Source organism: Xiphophorus maculatus, chromosome 21 (genome assembly GCF_002775205.1).
Source record: "Xiphophorus maculatus strain JP 163 A chromosome 21, X_maculatus-5.0-male, whole genome shotgun sequence".
Lineage (NCBI taxonomy): Eukaryota > Metazoa > Chordata > Actinopteri > Cyprinodontiformes > Poeciliidae > Xiphophorus > Xiphophorus maculatus.
This window is the reverse complement of record NC_036463.1, coordinates 11,239,125-11,257,011: the sequence shown is the minus strand read 5'-3', so window position 1 is coordinate 11,257,011 and position 17,887 is coordinate 11,239,125. Positions and strand designations below refer to the sequence as shown.

The window sequence follows — 17,887 nt, the reverse complement described above, 5'->3', positions numbered from 1 at the left end:
GGCAGTGAGTCACCAGTGATCTTTCCTGTCAAGCATGAACTGAGACCAGAACGTGTTAAATGTTTCTGGCCAGAATAACTTTTATAAAAGTGAAAAGGTTTAAAAAGCAAAAACTCCCACTTTGGATTTTACACAGAAAGGTTATGGGTGGCGCACTGTACTCTTAAATGATCAAGCTGTTTCTAAACAACCAAGCAATGGATTATTTTGGTTTATCGATAACTAGGTCTATCAAGATTATAAGAAGCTGTGGTTTCTGAACCTCTACAACATTTTCTGTTTTTAGACCTCTCCTAAGATTTAAATTCATTCATGTAAGATGTTAGAAAAACAACCAGTGTGACACAGCATCCCTACTTCTCCTATTGGCCATTCAGCTGGATGAAAGAAAACTACAACACTCTCTCCTTCCATTACAAAAAAAGAATCAAGTTCAGTTGTTTGAAAATGTTTCTGCTCTTGAAAAACATGAAGTGAAAATGTAAAAAAAAAAGAGAAAAGAAAAGAAGTGCCAACTACCACTCTTATTAAGGTAATAGAGATCTATTCACACAAGATGTAAAGATGTCAAATGATCACTTGTCAATGAACTTTACCTAAGGAGCTACCTGTTTGTTCAGGTTGCCAGACTGTACTCAGATTGCCCTACTTATTATTTGCCGATATAAGCTTATTATACTCTAATTAGTATAAGGATAATATTCTTTGCAATAAGCTCTTGATAACTAATACAAAATGTAAATATTTTAGCTATGCGAGCTAGTACCTTGAGAAGCGGGACTTTGACTGAAGGCAGTCATACCTTGAGAATCTCATACTGACAAAAGCCTGGTCATAAAATAGCATTTGCATAGAAAATTATCTCATCATTAGTGTTAAAATATTTGGAAAAGCTGTTGGCCACATCTCCAAGACCAACTGATCTACATTTAGACTAAATAACAGGTACTACAAGAGTTATCTAATCAATGTAGAAAACGTATAAACTCACTTAATAAACTCTGGTCTTTCCTTAAGGCTTAATTTTTCTTGTGAAGGCTGATGCCTCATGCTTCAAGAGCTAAAACATAATCACATACCGGGCAAGGTATAAATATTTTACAAGATAAAAAACCCCCTCAAAACAGCAACATTTAAACATGTGGTGTTACTTAATGAGATATAAATTCTTGGAGGACAAGTCCCAAGAGACACACCCCAAAACAGGAACAACTAAGAGACAATGCAACACAGTATTTGTGGTGCACAGGCATGTATCATGACCATAGCTATGCAAGTGCCTTATAAGATGATGAGCAGGAGAGTCACTTGACAGAAGTTCATTGTGAGCGTGCTAAGTAAAGACAGCGAGGGACCCTGTCCTCTCGGGCCACTGCCAGTCCCATTGTCCCCCTGCCTCCGTGGATAAATTCATTTTGACAACCCTGCTAATTGGATAAAACCAGACTGGAGCCTCCTCCCTGAGCTCTCACATTCCATCTGCTTTCTGGCATGGAGAAGGCACGCAGGAGGGAGGGAGGAGGTGAAGTGCTCGCAGGGTAGTAACTCCAGAGGAGTTGAGCTGTTGAATATTTATCACCTCCCCAAATTTGCCCCCCTTCCTCCAGTTTTACGTCTTTTTACACTCCATGCCCCCCTCCCAACATTTCACTCTGGAGGTTCTCCAAACACCACAAAGCCCCCCCTCTAGATAAACACATGCGGTGTCAAGTGTGAGGAGTGCCGGGGGTTCAACTGCCCCCGCTTGAGCCCTAGGCCCACAATGCCGAGCTGCATAGCTGCCATGCGGGAGGCCGGTTGCCCCTGGCGACGCTAACAGGCAGAACGCACCTTAATAGAGTGGAGAGTCATTGTAAAGCAGTGAGCCGGTGCACGGACAAAGACCCCGCAGACCCCTGGAGAAAAGGGAGACGCTGCTCTGAAGGGCCCGGGGAAGAGCTGATGGGCCCTGCTCAATGACCAAAGAGAGAGGAAGAGGGGGATACGTGGCAGAGAGGTTAGAGAGTGGAGAGTCTGTGGAGGCAGGAGGGAAGAACAGGGGGGTGGTCAATGCCTTTATCGATTGATGTGAAACGGTTAAAAGAGGTTTATGAAAGCAGCGGTAGTGGGGGCGGTGACTGGGAAAGCCGAACAGCAACTTAAATTAATATAGAGGACGTCGACTGGCAGGCGAGCGGGAGGAGAGAGCAGAGCCTCGTCAATGAGAGGGAGTGTTTGTGAGAGTGTCCCAACATATTTTCCCCTTACTCTGTCAATCTGGTCGCTGGCCTCTCGGTCGCCGCCTGGGATTTGTGCCGAGCGGCGCGCGATGAGACGAGTGCTGAGGTAGCTTAACAAACCAGCACCCTGCCCGATTTACCATCAACCTCATTAACAGGAGATGGACATACAACACAAACAACAAGAAGCCCTTTTTTGAATTTAACCACCCATAAGTATTCCCTCAATCAGCACATTCTCAACAAATCTGTGGCACAAACATTTCATTTTGCAATTCTGTCATAGCAAACATCTAATTATAGTACAATAAATATTGCTGCTGTGAGCAAACTTCACTGTGGACTGATCTTGGTGTGTTCTTTAGTCCAATCAAAAGTTTCATAGATCATTTGTCATAGCTGGTATTATGAACAACTGTGCTACTAGCCACAAACCTGGCCTTTAGTAATGCAGTAGTACTGGTTCTGGAACAATCCTGGGGTAAAAGTACTACAGTCCAAGATAATCCCTTCAAATTACCGTTTTACCCTCTTTATACTTTTAGACAAGGATTTTTGGTGAGGCTCTCAGCTTTCTACTCACTGTGTGTAGCGGTGAGACACACACACACAGTGAGCCAGCCTTAATTCTCACAGTTCCACCTGTTCTGAACATTGCTCTTTTTACAAAAATGGGAAAATATGATTTTCATAACTTTTCCTGTTTCCAAAATCAAGATGGGCAATTAAAGTTAAAAATTTTCTGAATTTTGTTATTTTGCTACTGTAATAACAGATCAATTAATTTAGGGCTTTGCTAGCGGTACCAATAATAGTTGAGGGCACTGTAAGTGACATATACTGATTGCATGAAAAGTCAAACATGATTCCTGTTTAGTTGGTCAGCGTAAAGCATTGTCAAGCTCATAACTTTTGTCTTTGTGAGTATAAATGTTTTAACAAAAAATACACAGATGTTGGCCAAAGCCTTAAAAAAATGAGCCACGTAATTTTTTTTAAGATTGTCATTTTAAGAATTGGCAGGATGATAAAATGAAGCTGAATAATGATAGAAATGTCAGTGGGTCGTAAAGCTAACTTCTGTTAGCACGAGGATGAGCTTGTTCAATTAACCTAAGCCAAGCTATGCTTAACATTAAAATTTTAACCACAGATACATTACTACAGACTGACTATTTCTGTAGAGTGTGTATTCAGTAGGGATTTTGTGATTTTGTTATACTTTCATGCCACCATTTAGGCAGAATTAAAAGAAAATAAGAAAAAATAAACACTTTAATCCACATACTTGTTCTTTTCAACCCACTATTTGGCAGCCTTAGCATTAGATAACAATATTAGAACCTGTTTAGCATTAATTTTACCCTTTTATAGCCTAACCCAGGATGCAGTTAAGTGGATTTTGCCTCTGAAGGTAGTGAAGAAGTTTAAAGCAATGCATGTATGGGTTGAATATGTCAGCAGGACGAATCATTCCTAACTATTCCTGGAAAATGTGTTAGTTAGGACAGAGTTAACATTTGGTAAGCAGAGTATTATTCAAATTAGTAGATTATTTCATTAATTTGTCAGTCACAATCCATGTAGACAAAGTTCAGGTTTTTTTTTAAAAGAGTTTTCTCACTTCTGTCACCTCTGGAGACACACTGCTCAAAAAGAAAGTGATCATAATCTGCCAATTTTCCTTTAATCAGCTCAGATTAGTGAGTCACTCTTAATAAAAATCAGATGTTGTTTTAAAGGATAACTTCATACTTCCTTCAATTTATGCTGGATTCATAACTTCCACCTCTGTCAAAGTACCTCGCTGATAATAAATTACAAATCTGTATGAATGAGAATGATCCTAATCGGTGCATCATTGCTGACCCAAAATGTGGCCATTGATGAGCTAGTTGTTATCTTGCCAAAAGTTAGTATAAGTTTACTTCATCGTAAACGTATACCAAGTTTATTGCATTAGTATATTATCACATCAGTGTACATGCATTATTGATCTACAAACCTACTAAAAAGACGCCTTTACTGAGAAAAAGCAAAAAGTAATTTCACATAATTCTTTCACAAATCAGCCATTTTGCTTCAGAGTGAAAATGCTATTGTCTCTGGCTAACCCAAGCTGGAGTGGACTCTCCCTACTCTTGTTTAATATTCCACACAAGAAAATGAGTGGAATATAAAACAGGGAACAGATCCTAAATTGATTCCCAGTTATCGCCCCATTCCCCCGGAGCGCTCCACAGCCAGAAGGGAACATTATGGAGTCTAATTTGGCAAGAAAATACTGCTCAACAGGTGGATAGGGGGTCAGTCCAAATCCAACCCCACACCCACTCGAAACACCCCTGTTCTCATGCCGTAAAATTACACATCAAAAGCATCCCTAATGAGGCTGAGAATGCACCCCCTCCCTTCAAAATAAGCTCTCTTAAAGACCCACACACATATTTATCCCTATGCTTTACAAAGTATTAACAAGCTGTTTGCCCGTCCAAGCGCTCCTTTACACCCACCCCTGCAACCAATCCGGCACTAACGAGCTACAGGGCGTCTGGAGGATTAAGGGATGGGATCTGGACGTTACTGCGTTGTGGAGGAAGGCGGCGTTCTAATCAATTAGGCACAGCGCCATTTGCATAATTTAGATAACGAGGCCGAATTAGCCGAGCAGAGCTAATTATGATCCCATGGTGAGCACATCCACCCACATTCCTAGGCTTGGGATAGTGATGCCAATATGCCCAGTGGGGCCATGGGAACAGGACGGGATCATCACGGCCACCCAGACCTGATGGGAGGTGAAGAAGAAGAGAAGGAAGAAGGATTGTTTGAAAGAGAAGACGACAACAAAGAAGATGACAGTTTTTCACCATCTGGGAGCAAAATATGAAGGATTTTTTTGTAATTTGTTGCGTAATCACAATCATACAATTGCAAGGGGAGTAAGAAATTACATATAAAAAGACTAAAATATTTCTGTTTTGGGAAAAAAAATATGTCATGTCTGTCACCATGTGACCTTTATGAAGATATGAAGATGTTTGCTTGAGGCATGACATCCTGTTGTATATCATATGTTTGAAACTCTTTTTTTTTTTTTTTTCAAAAGTAATTTAACAGGTACATGGTCTAGAATATTTGACTGATATGCCAAGCCTACTTTCTGCCTGAACCTGGATTTTTAATTTTCTGGATTCTCCCAATCTTGATGGCAATACCTGATATAGTAAAGCAGCCATTGGGACCAATCCAGAGAGAGTAAAGGTCTTCCACTCCTCCTCCTTTTCATTTGTGAATAGTAGACATTATGTCCACAATACAAATGCAAAGACTCCATAAAAGCTCTACAGACACTTTTCTGAGTATCTAGAATCTCTTTCTATAACACTTTTCCAAGGCCAGATTAAGCCAACTGGACTCCAATCTTAAAGACTCTTCCTTCAGCTAACAATTTATGAGATGTGTTTATTGATAATAATTGATTTTCTGTTGCTTTTATGCATGTGCGGATAACTGTATATATGTGGAACTACAATGCAAAGTGTAAAAAAAGAACACCTTTCTGTAGAAGATTTTAGTGCACATTTAAGACAACAAACCTGGACTTCTTAAAGATTCAGTTATTGAAATATCTTATTTGTAAAGCTAAAAAGTCTATATTGTTAAAAAGACTAGTACCGTCATGCTCCCATGAACCCAAAAGTTTAGAATCTCCCTCAACTTATGAGCTGGATGTTCACTACACCACTAACACTCACATATTTCATTTAACCACAACCATTCTGTGACAAATGAACAAGCGATCACACCATTACATGGTAAAAGTATATTCACAGAGGCACATAAACATGCAGACCTGATCAAGTTTTTCCAACACCAAATGTCAACAGGCAAAAACACAGACTACCACTTATTCTCAAGCCAGAGAGATAAAATACTGCAGGCCAATGTGGGCTTTTATAGCTGCCTATACTGTACATGCAGCCTGCTCCCTGTGTGTTCCTGCAACATCGAGAGGGAGGGAGAGTGGGTATTGGATGGGTTAAAGGGGCCCCCAAACTCTTTTGGCAGCTCATGCATCAGAGTGAATGGAACCAATTATAAATCAAGAGCAATTTCTCCCCATTATTCAGCAGGAACCCAGAGAAGACAAGGGGGGGAAGGAGGGAGAGCGAGAGTTTGCCTGACCCTAAAACTCTCAGTGGGAGACGAAGGAAAGACGAGAAAAGCAGAGCAGATGAAAAATTATATGAAAAACAGATATGGGGAGACATCAGGAGGGAGAGATAAGGCAAAGACAGGCTGTGCAGCTGTATGGAACAGCCAAAGGAGAAAGTTATAGCAACAACAGATACAGAGAAAGGGAGAAGAAGCAGGAAATTGAAGAAAAGGCCATGAGGCGTCAGCCATGTCTGACATGGCGCAGCTGAGTTTGGCTGTAGGTTTTGAAGTGAGAGCTGGTGGATCTGAAACGGTTTAGTGGAGATGACAAACAGCTGGAAGACAAAAAAAAAGCTTGAAGTTTCAGGAGCTGGGTTTGTGACACGCTGGAGAGCTACCACTTGTCCCATCACTCAGAGCCGCCCGCAGATGTCCACAATCCTCCTCTAGAAATATCAGAAACTAAAACGTTAACCGACACACAGTTTTTTACAAGCAGACGGAGCCATTCTGTCGATGGAAAATTCCAGCTCTGATAACCTCAGGGGCCCAATAAGTAAGTGATCTGGTGCCCAGTGATTTATTCTGTTGAATCATGTCTTCTCCTGCCAGTCTGACATTCTTCAATGATGACTTTTCTTGCAACACAATAAATCTGATTACTGGTTAAAGACCTGGAACACGAACAAAATTCCCCTTAGATGTATTTTTGATGCTTTTTATTGTTGCTGGAGAAAGGAAAACAATGTGCAGTTAATATTCCTGGAGCACAGCTTGCTGTCAGACAGGCAAACCTCCTAAATGAAAATTTCCCAAATACACGCAACTGTGAGGCTTAAAGTGTGAGTGCAAACCTCAAGCCTGTGTGCAAATGATCTATTAGAGCGTCTGGGTTGCTTTTGGCTCGTAATAACGCCCCCCTAATCTTTGTCCAAATATCTGCTTTGCACACACTGAATTATTTGTCTACACACAGAGAGAGCTTTCTTAGTGGAGTCTGGAGTTGATCAATGATCTAACGGTGCAAACACAGCACTCGAAAACTGTGTGTTTGCCTGTTTGTCTGTAGAGGGAACCCAGAGGAAGGCTGGAATAACTTCATTATCCAATCAAGAGCGCCTTAAGTTTTGCTTTAAGTAGTGGAACTAATGAAGTCAACTGGCTCTAAAGGTTCAGAATAATCACCATTAACATGTTAATTCAAGTGTGATTTAGAGATGCACCTATCAGAGATTTTATAGCCAATTTCGAAGCATGATTTTGTAAAGATCTGAATTGTCATGTGAGTTGAGTTGATTCTGGTTTTTCTCGACATGCTAAGCATACCTACAAACCTCTTTTTTCATATTTTATTCACAAACTGAAAACTATCCAAACAACAGCTCAAAAGAAAATAAAACACTAACTTTCCTAAAAACCAGCAGAGCTGTCTGTCTCTCTGCTTCACTGGAAATCTACAAATAAAGTAAAAGCTTGCAGGTTAGAAGACAGAGGCATTTATAAATTAAACCCCAATAAAAGGAACTGGAGCATATCTCATTTGACTCTTTTCAAAACAGATTATTGCTTCCCCACTCTTCTTTTTCTTTTGCTACATACAAGTGCATCATATCACAAGATACAAAACGTCCACTAGTAAGTGAAAACACAGACCAATCGAATGTTTGAGAGGAACGGACTACTATACAATCATAAGTCTGATTATTGTATCATTCATAATTTTTTTGCAAATATACAAAATTATTAATTAGGTCATTGTATTCAAACAAAAAGTATTTATATTCAGAAAAGAGTTGATGTCACACCGTGTTTCTGAGAGACAGCAGTCAATGTTACACAGCCCTGCTGTTAAACAGGAGTTTTCAATAATTTTGTAACAAAGGCAACATTGTTATTGATTCCTTTTGAAACAAGGAATCAAGCGTCTCATATTAGCAAGAACAGTATGGTTGACATTACTAACCATAGACAAATTTCTCTGTGTATTCCCTGCAAAGTTGGTGGACTTTTACCCCTACCTACCTATCAGATACAGTAAACAGGTCCAATCCAACATTTTAGAAAAAAGTTCCTATTCCTGTATGAGGTCATCATGAACCATGACTTGAGCCATCATTACAGACTTGATGGCTTTTATCATCTTATATTAACAATTAGTACAATTTGTGTGCTTTTCCCTTTACAGATTGTGCTTTAACCGTAGAGTTAGTATTTCCCTTCCTTTAAGGCTAGACTTGTGAATAGTTACGAAAGAGTTATGTAAAAGTTATGTAACATATATAAAAACAAATGCTGATTCTTCTGAGTCAAAATGCTCAGAAGAATCAGATGGGGACCAGAATATGACAAGTTTACTTGTGACTGGTCGGTCCATTTTGATGAATACCATTCATTACACATAACATGCTTTATTAAACTTCTTGAGTGTGGAAGATTTTACTGAAGAGAGAAGTCTCAACTAGCTATATTCAGTTATCAGTATGGTATTTAAAAAAGAAGCCAGAGGATGCACAAACAGCTTAATAAGGCTTTAGAAAGGAAACAATTGCCACCTGTTCATTAATGCAGCTACTTTTTAACAGAGGCGAGATTTAATCAGGAAGCAGGAACTTGAATATTTCATAACAAGGTTGCTCAGAAGAATAATTTTCCATCTGTGCTACAATATGTTAGAAAATGCTGGAAACCTTTTAGACATCTCAAGGTTAAACCATCTGCAAATAACTGATTCTTCAGCTCCTTTCCTGACATACTTTTCATTCTCCCACTATCTTAATCGTTTTAACTACAGTCCTCTCAAACTTTCTCCTTCACTATCCCTTCCATTTTCACATCACATTCCTCCATGACCCCCTCTGTGGCCCTGGCTGGCAGTAAGGATCAAGAGAAGAGAGGTATGCAGCCCCAGGGGAAGGGGGGAGCGGACTCCCGGCCACCTGCCAGCCCAGGTGTCCTTCTTAGGTTATCCAATGTCCGACTGGACACAGGAACTCTCTCTTGGGGGCCCAACCCTCCAATCTGTCATCGCCACAAGGACTAATGCACCGTATGTCAACGAGCCAACATTATGATCAGCAGAGGATGAAGCAGCCATATTTAGTAACGGCTGCCTTTGTAAAAGCTGCATCAACTCAGACTGAAGGAACAAACTGCTGCTAAATCATTTTCTCTTCTCCCTCAAAAATAGTCTTCCTTTAACGCTTTAATCTCAAAACAACCGCAAAGGTGAGAGCGGCTGTGGATCAAAACAACAAGTGATGGATTCCATTGCAGAGAAATGGTTTTGATTGGACGACTAACACGTGCGCACATGTGCCGCAAAAGGCCCACAGATTCTGCCTGCAGGGTGCTATGACAACATAAGCATACTTGCTGTCAGAAAGATGAAAGTACGCCCTCGAGAAGGATTTTTTTTTCTTCCTCTTTTGTCAATTAATGCCAATGTCACACCCTCTAGTAATAACAATGCCGCTTCCCAGCGCCAGAGTCCGAACTACTGCGTGCCAAACGTGAAATGCAGGCGCCAACAGAAAACCTTCTGGTCCCGCCGGCTGTTTCTTATCTGAAAAATAATCTTAAAACACACACTTTATAGACTTTGATTTGCATCCAGATGTGGAAGCACACCAGACAAGCTAAATCCACTTGTTTCTTTAGTGACTCAAAGATCTGTGATACGTGTGAAAACACTGCTCAAGTTACAGTCACTGGAATCAAGGTAAACCAATGTTTCACGCAGCTGCAGTATCAAAAATGCTCAGGTTTTTGCATTCGGAGCAGAATGACATCACACTTGTCATACCCTAGTCTATGGCTGAGCACTGCCGGTCAGGTGACTGAAAGAAGACCTCTTATTCTTCTCCGCTAATTGCAGGAAAGATATTTAGCTAAAGATTGGATGCAGTGAAACACACAGACAGTCCAAGGTGTGAAAACTAAAGGAGTGCCACCACCTGTGAATGTACATTAAAGCCACTGGTATTGTATGGCTATGCAACTCGCCACCAAAAGCTCCAACATTTCGTGGTTGTCACACGTAGTTTAGTTAAAAAGAAGTTATAGCTGGTGTGTGAAAAAATCATTTCAAATTAGTCATTTTTATAAGAAAATGTAATTTTATGCAATATATCTTTAGAAACTTAACAAGATGTATTTTTTTCTAAGGGTCAAATAGATTTTGTGGCTCTATTTTAATTGTATTTCTTTGTAGAAATTCTCTTCGGGTTAAAAAACTTGCTGACATCTAAAGTAGTCCCGACTATTTGCCCTAGGCAGATAATTTTATAAATGTTACTTTGAATCCAAGTAAAATCTGAGATACTGTAATATTGTTACATCAGGTCGACACACCTATGACAATCTCCTGCAAGCTAATTTTCAGAACTACATTCAACTCTACATTCAAGAGTTAGATTCCTATTGTTCAGTCTAGTCTGGATAATGGGAACTTCTGGGATAAAACCTCACTACAATGTCAAACTACAACTTTCTTTTTCCTGATTCCCGTCAGCCATTGCTTGAGTAAGAAAACCAGATTGTCTAAGCTTGATATCATGATTAAAGGTCAGAAAAGGTTGAGCAAAAGCAAGTAATCCTAGGACTGGGGATACATTTATTAAAATATTTGTCAGCATTGCTTGAAATGGTTGGAACCACTAGGGGAAAAAAAAGACCTACTTTTGCTGATTAGGTTAACATGAGTCAAAAGTTGCCTTAGCAGCCAAGAAAAACTCTTTAAATCATCCTAATAAATCTACTTTTACAGTGGCTTGGGAAGTGTAATGGCACTGGAGTTGATTAGGAGCTTATGGCACTCCTACTTAATCAAAAAGGCCAAAGTAGTGTGAGAAAACAGGCAGATAATCAGACTGGAATCATTTAGTTCCAACTTTGATCCGCCCGCCTGTCAGAGATGATCAGCAAAAACAACAAGAACCCAACGAGCGAGCAACAAGGCCCCCTTCTTTTTACTGAAACCAATTAATTCGCTTATAGGCCCAGCGCCTAATTGGGGGAGGCCAGGCCATTCGTTTCGACTTTTAATCCAAGTGACACTGATTCAGCGGGAACAATCGGGCCTTCTTGTCCGATGCCATGTCCGTCACTGAATTACAGAGGTCCCCCTCCATGTAAAGAGGCGGCGGAGGCTAAATGTAATCCAAATCACAAAACGACACCTGGGGTTGGAAACTTGAGCCCCTGTGGCTGTTCCAGCAGGCCTTCTCTACCCCCTGCTCTTCCTGGCCAACACTCATTAGCAGTCTGGAGGACTGGCAAGCATTTTTTCTCATTAAATCAGACCTGAAAGAGAGGATGATATCAGGACAGACTATCCTGACAGCACCTAGATTCCCGTAAGGCAGCTCCAGCAGCTGCCTGTTTACTAGAAGCTTTTAATAGGGTCATTCTGACAGCAGGACTTTAGAGTGAGGAGAATATACTCAGTTGGGCTTGTTTTGTTATATGGGCAGCTACATCGACAAGAGACCAAACTGATGAGAATAAACCTCATTTTAGGCATGCAATTTCACCAAAATGAACAGTATAAAAACTGCTTTTAAAAGATACGCAAGATTTCTAGGTGCTACAGCTTTCTTATGTCAAAACTCCACTCTTTTCTGAACTCAAATGTGTCACTCTACTCTTAGTACTATCAAAAGAGCCTTTTTAAGTATAAATACTATAGTTCACTTTGGAATTACGGGAGAAACTTCTACGATGGCTAAGATTTAAATATGGTACCTGGAAAAACTAGTCGATAAGATAACTATAAGGATGCAAAGATGTATAGATGGGTGACTAACAGGCAAATAAATGGACAAATAAATAGGCAAGTTCATTTATAGAGAGGGAAACGTATGGAAATACAAATAGTTTTCCCTTTCCATGCTTATCCAGACATTGAAAACAGCTGCCGTGTATAAAATGTTATCTTTTTCTGACTTCGTGCAACTCCGTCATTCATTTTCTGTTTTCTACGACAGAAAGACGTCAACAAACGAGCTCCATCACACTCCGCACCCCTTCAGCCTGCTCCCTTTGGATATCATGGGGATAAATGCGGCTCTGCTCCCCAGGTCTTGTTTTGCCTTACCCTATGGGGAAAGACTATAGGCTGCGGCCTGCAAACCCTGCACACATTTTCCCAACTAAAAAGACACTAATGCGCGTTAAAAACAAAACTCATAGAGTCTGCGGCGTATCACTCTGCGATCTTAGCTCTGCTTTAACACGTATTGTGTTGTAACACATCGCAGGAGTTTAGAGGAAAAGTTTGGATAACACAAGCGCAGGCTTATCGTCCAATCAACAACAAGCTAAGCCCGACAACAAAGTTAATTCCACTTATAATAAGCAAATCTGACACTGACGAGCACATCGTACACGAAGATCCAAACACCGACAGCGTCAACGAAGACAGTTTTGGAAAGGTTTACGTGATTTTCTAAAAGAGCAAAACAAAACAAAATGCGGCTATCACAGCACACACTTCATGATCTAGAAGGTTGTAAAAGTTTCTCGGTGAATAAAGAAGCAGATCGTTCATTAAATCACGATAACAACTGGAAGCACGTACCAAAGTAGATGAATTTATTGATAGATTAGTAATAGATGTTCCCAGGCAGCGTAGCGCCACAACAGCACGGACCGCATGAAGCCATAAACTCACCAAATCTGGCTGTAACTTTGCTGTTCTCACGATCCTTCCCCTGGCTTCTCTTCTGAGTTGTAGTTCTCTCTCAAAAATAATTAAAAAAAAAACAGACACTTTTCACTTTTCTTCTTCTTCCCTTTCTAAAGCTTAGCTGCTTTAGTAATTTACTGCGATGCCACCGACATTTTCTTCCTTCGGCTCCCCAAGTTCTCACATTGAAAGGCCGTTTTTGGATGACTGAGCTCTCAAACAATTCCTCCCTTTTGGAACGCCTTTTCGGGTCCTCCCACTTCCCAAGCAAGGAGGAGGGATCTGAACAATGGGGACTGGCTCCCAAAAAAAGGAAAAAAAAAAAATCCCTGAGCTGGGTACTGCACTGTCGATTTTCCACCAATTTCACTATACATTAGGGCTTTCAAGAGACAGTCTGCCTGGAACTGGAACATAGAGAGTCTTGTGTATAATTAAAGAAATATAAAACTAAAAGAAAAAACGTATTTGAGTTTAAGTAAGTTTGGGTGGAAAAACAGTACCCCCATCCCCCTTCCCTCCCTCTATTCCCCCCTGATTTGGTATTCCATGATCCCCTCCGAAGTTGTATTGACCCCCTTCCATTGAGGCCTGCAGGCCCTCAGGCGCAGCTGTGTACTGTGCTGTCCTGGTGTTGGGTTGTTGTGGTGCGGACCACTCAAAGCAGAGTGATCAGCCTGAACTCACCCCACCACCACCCCACCACCACCACCACCACCTCCCCCCCTCTGTGCTCTCACTGGAGATCTCTTCCACACTTCAGTCAGCACACTTTAAATGAGGGGTCCAGTTCATTAATAACTGGGTATTCCTGGATCACAGGGTTTGATTGTGGGGGGGTTTGGAGGGAAGAATGCAGGAACTCCCACCATGACCAACCACTTGTTGCCCTTGATCAGATGAGTGTTGAACACAAACCTTCACCATTTGTGTTCTAAAAACTGCTTGGTTAAAAGCAACCCATCCAGTTGTATACCTAGACAATTCTTACTAGGTGACTGGTGGGATAGTACCTACTGCAGGTGGTCCACAGACAAGATAAGAGTACATCCTGGCAGAGATTTTTGAAATGGGCCTCGTGGGCAGAAAGGGGTTGCACAAGCCGCAAACAAAGAAAGTCCCTTACCTGTCAGTGAAGAAGTTGTCTACAGCCTCTATGCATGTGGAGTCAATAATAAGTTGGAGCCTTCTGATAGAGTGACTGGATTGGATTCCCATCCACTCTTGCTGAAAGGTAACAGTGCTAAACAACTGCCATTCATAAAAACAACCCTATTCAGGTTGTTTTGCTAACCCATGTTTGTACCCAGGTTCAAACATGGACTGATCCAGTCCTGGATTAGTTCACTGTCATAGAATAGGTTTGTAGGTTTGCAAGCTAAAATATAGTGACTAATGTATAACTTTAAGGTGATACATTGGATCATTTGAGTTTCTCTGAAGGTGTTATCCCAAATAATTATGGTACATCTTGGTTGCAGATTCAGATTTGATTGAACCCTGGGAGGGTTGCCATGGATCCATGAAATCCACCCACCAATATGGCTGCTGTGCATATGAAATGTAATAGTTAGTTGATAGTTATTTAGTTATTTATCAGTAATTGTGACATTTTCATTTTCGCAGTTTATATGCGACAGTGTCAGCAGCGACAGAAACAATGGCGGGAGATGCGCATTTTGTTGCTGAAAAGGAACTATTTTGACTTTCGGTCGCCAATTCCGTTTATTGCGGCTCTGGGCTTGTTTTATTCTTTCTAAAGTCGCTTGCAAAATTAATTAGTCGCGGGCTGCGCTATTTGGGCTTGGAAATAAGCCGACATAAACCCCAGAATTTGTTTGACATCCAGTTAGTTTTAGTCCATCATTTCCCGGATGATCCGTCCCGCTGTGTCTTTGTTAATGTTAATATATTTGCTGTGAATGACGTCGAGCTTCGCGTTGCGCTCCAGAAAACTGCAAACATCGAGACTAATATTAACAGCGCGATAAACGTGAAAACAACCACGAGTGAACGTGCCCGTAAAGTTGTGCGACTAAACGCCACTATAATCATTAATATTAAGATAAGTGTCACAAATCTGTGCAGCCATCTGAGCTGTGGAGCCGCAGGAGGAGCGCTGCGCGCTGCGCTGACACCAAACACAGGGCCGTAACACAGAACCTGGAGGCTGGGGCGGGAGGAGGAGGGGGTCAAAAATCCTATTTAGAGTTTTCCAGACAAAAGTGGAACACACAAAAACACGCACAAATTACTAAAGGTTTTTTGCACTGTTGTAACCATTAAACAATCTCCCCATTCAGTTCAACCGTGTAAGTGGAGACACATTGTTGATGTTACCATTATAAAATAACTTGCAATTAAGTATTGGCAAAGCTCAATGTAAGTAACTAAAAAAATACTTTTAATGTAACTTAGTTGCTTTCCAAATCAAGTAATCAATAATCTGATTGAAGTTACTTTTTCAAAGTAACTATGCCGTCGCTGGTGTCCAACCATAAATAACCCCAAGAACAAACTGTACAAATTGAGAACCACTGTTTGAGTTCAAATATCCCCCTTGTCTTAACAGCATTGCAAGTGTGTGATGTTATGTTTCTTCAGCTGTCTTCAGCTGATAAGTATCTTCTAAATATTTAATTGTCAACTTGTTTCCTCACTGATTGTGACCTTTAACTCTTGTGCTGCAGTTTGCCAGCTCCTTACAGGCCCTGTCAGTGTTTTGGTGTTGCTGTTGAACAGGTCTGGCTTCTTCACACTAGCGCCACCTTGCAGCAAGCTGAAGAGTGAATGAAAAAAACGGGGACTCCCCATTCTGATTTAAGAAAAGAAAGAAAAAAAAAACCTCATACCCCCCCTCCCCCCTCTCTTGCTCTCCCCATCTATCCATGCTGGGCAGGATGAATTAACCCAAGGACAAAAGGCTTTGTGGGTCGGCCATGAAAGGGCCATTAACCATACTGCATCCCCCTGAGGCCCTGCCCGCAGGACACCGCCTCCCAGAATGCCCCTCTCTCAGCAGGCCGCAATCCCAGCATGCACCGCTCCCCTTCAGCACTAACCTCTATTGCCCTAGAGCTGTATTATAGAGCCTTGCACAGATTGTCATGTAGATGATTATAAATGTTGTTATGAAAGTGATGGAGGGTGAGAGGAGTGTCAGCTGAGTGTGAGCATGTGGTGTGATTTGTGCATCTTGCCAACAAAGATCCTGAGTTAGACCGAGTGAGGAGCACCGGGTGAGTTTAGTTTTCTGTCAGGTGGGAATTCATCCGCTCTGCCTCCCTATTAAGAAGGTACATTGTTGATCATTGTGTGTTTATGTGTGTGTATAGTAGAAGTGAGCTCTCCTGAAGGGTCTCCACTGCATAACATCATCCCATCTTCAACCGTGGTCACCGCATTGTTTAACTGGGCCCCATGACAACGAGCTGCGCTCTCCCTCGGTCTCTGTATCTGCTGACCTCAGCAGCTGTGTAACTTCCTCACTGAGACAAAAACAGAATGCATCACCCAAGAACACACTGCTCCAGAACGTGTAAAATCAGCACAGTTGTAGTCCCAAGACCACTAGTTAAGGCATACTGGCTCTGCAGTTAATGATTTTGATGGGTTTTTTTTTTTTAAGATACTCAAAGCGAGAGCATAAGAAAGTACAAACACACTGATGTCATACCAAAGGAGCCAATATGTCCATATGCGCAATGCCTTGGAAAAGTATTTCTACCTTATGACATTTTCCCCCATTTTCTCAAGGCGCAACCACAAATTTTATTGTAGTTTAAGGAGATTTCATGTGATAGCCCAACACAAATTTGCTTGCCAAAGATCTTTCATGGTTAAATGATAAATATAATCTACAAATTAACTAGGTATTTTTTTTATGTTTCATTTACTATGTATGGATTGTATTGCCCATTTCTTTTCGTCTACAGAACTTCAACTTATTCATACTATTAGTCACTGATGAAAGCTTTTTGAAGCACCATTGAAGTTTCACTAAAACTAAAGAAAATGCAAATACCTGTTGAAGTAGTGATCTTCTATTCTAAACCTGAAGCCAGACTGTGATTCAGTCACAGAGGAACCCATTCCTAACAATGCCAGGAAACACCAACAGCTTGAAGATTGTGAAGTGAGGAAGCACATCGCTAAATATACACAAGCACATCAGTGGTCACTGCAGAGCCTCCGTGAGACTTATCTGATTCTTCCCAAATGACCACACAGGTCTGGCATGCTTGGATTTGTCTTTTCTGGAATGGAATGCACTGCTTCAAACTTGATAAAAACTTCTGAAATCTCAGATTTAAACAAATATAACTTAAAGGCATGTTGGTGGTGTCAGCAACTCTCCACAAACTGTGTTTCTGTCTCATGCCACATGCCAGAGCAACGGGACAAAGTCATGTTATTTTCTTAATCATAAATTTAACTGAATGGAAAAAAATTAAGCAACATTATGTTGCATTATTACTTTACATAAAAAGCACAGAGTTATTGCATTAAATCAGGATTACAAAAAAAAACTACAAAAAAAAACATTCATGGTTTTTTACAAGATTTATGGACCTTGCACAACAATTAAAGCTGAATTTACTCTGGCATTGTATCTGTCGTTCCAGCTCATTTTCAACAAATGAAACGGCGCCATCACCTAAAGCTTCAATATCCAAGATGTCTTCCGTTTTACATTTGCTAGTCTGACATCAGGAGGAATTCAGTTGTAGAGCTTTATCTAATATTATTGATATCCCTTAATCTTTTAGACATTTTGTCTCATTGCAATAACATAACTTCAATGTGTTTTATTAGGATTTTA

At 40.8% G+C, this 17,887-nt stretch overlaps 1 protein-coding gene across 1 annotated transcript in view; it reads right to left on the bottom strand.

The window, feature by feature from the left end:
• The window catches only part of boc (BOC cell adhesion associated, oncogene regulated), a 33,743-nt gene extending 20,456 nt beyond the window's left edge, over positions 1–13,287 (bottom strand). Inside the window, exon 1 of the mRNA XM_005797905.3 lies at positions 13,051–13,287. The gene's annotated coding sequence lies outside the window, so the exon portion shown is untranslated. The remainder of the gene's footprint in view (positions 1–13,050) is intronic.
• Between the last annotated feature and the right edge of the window lie 4,600 nt (positions 13,288–17,887).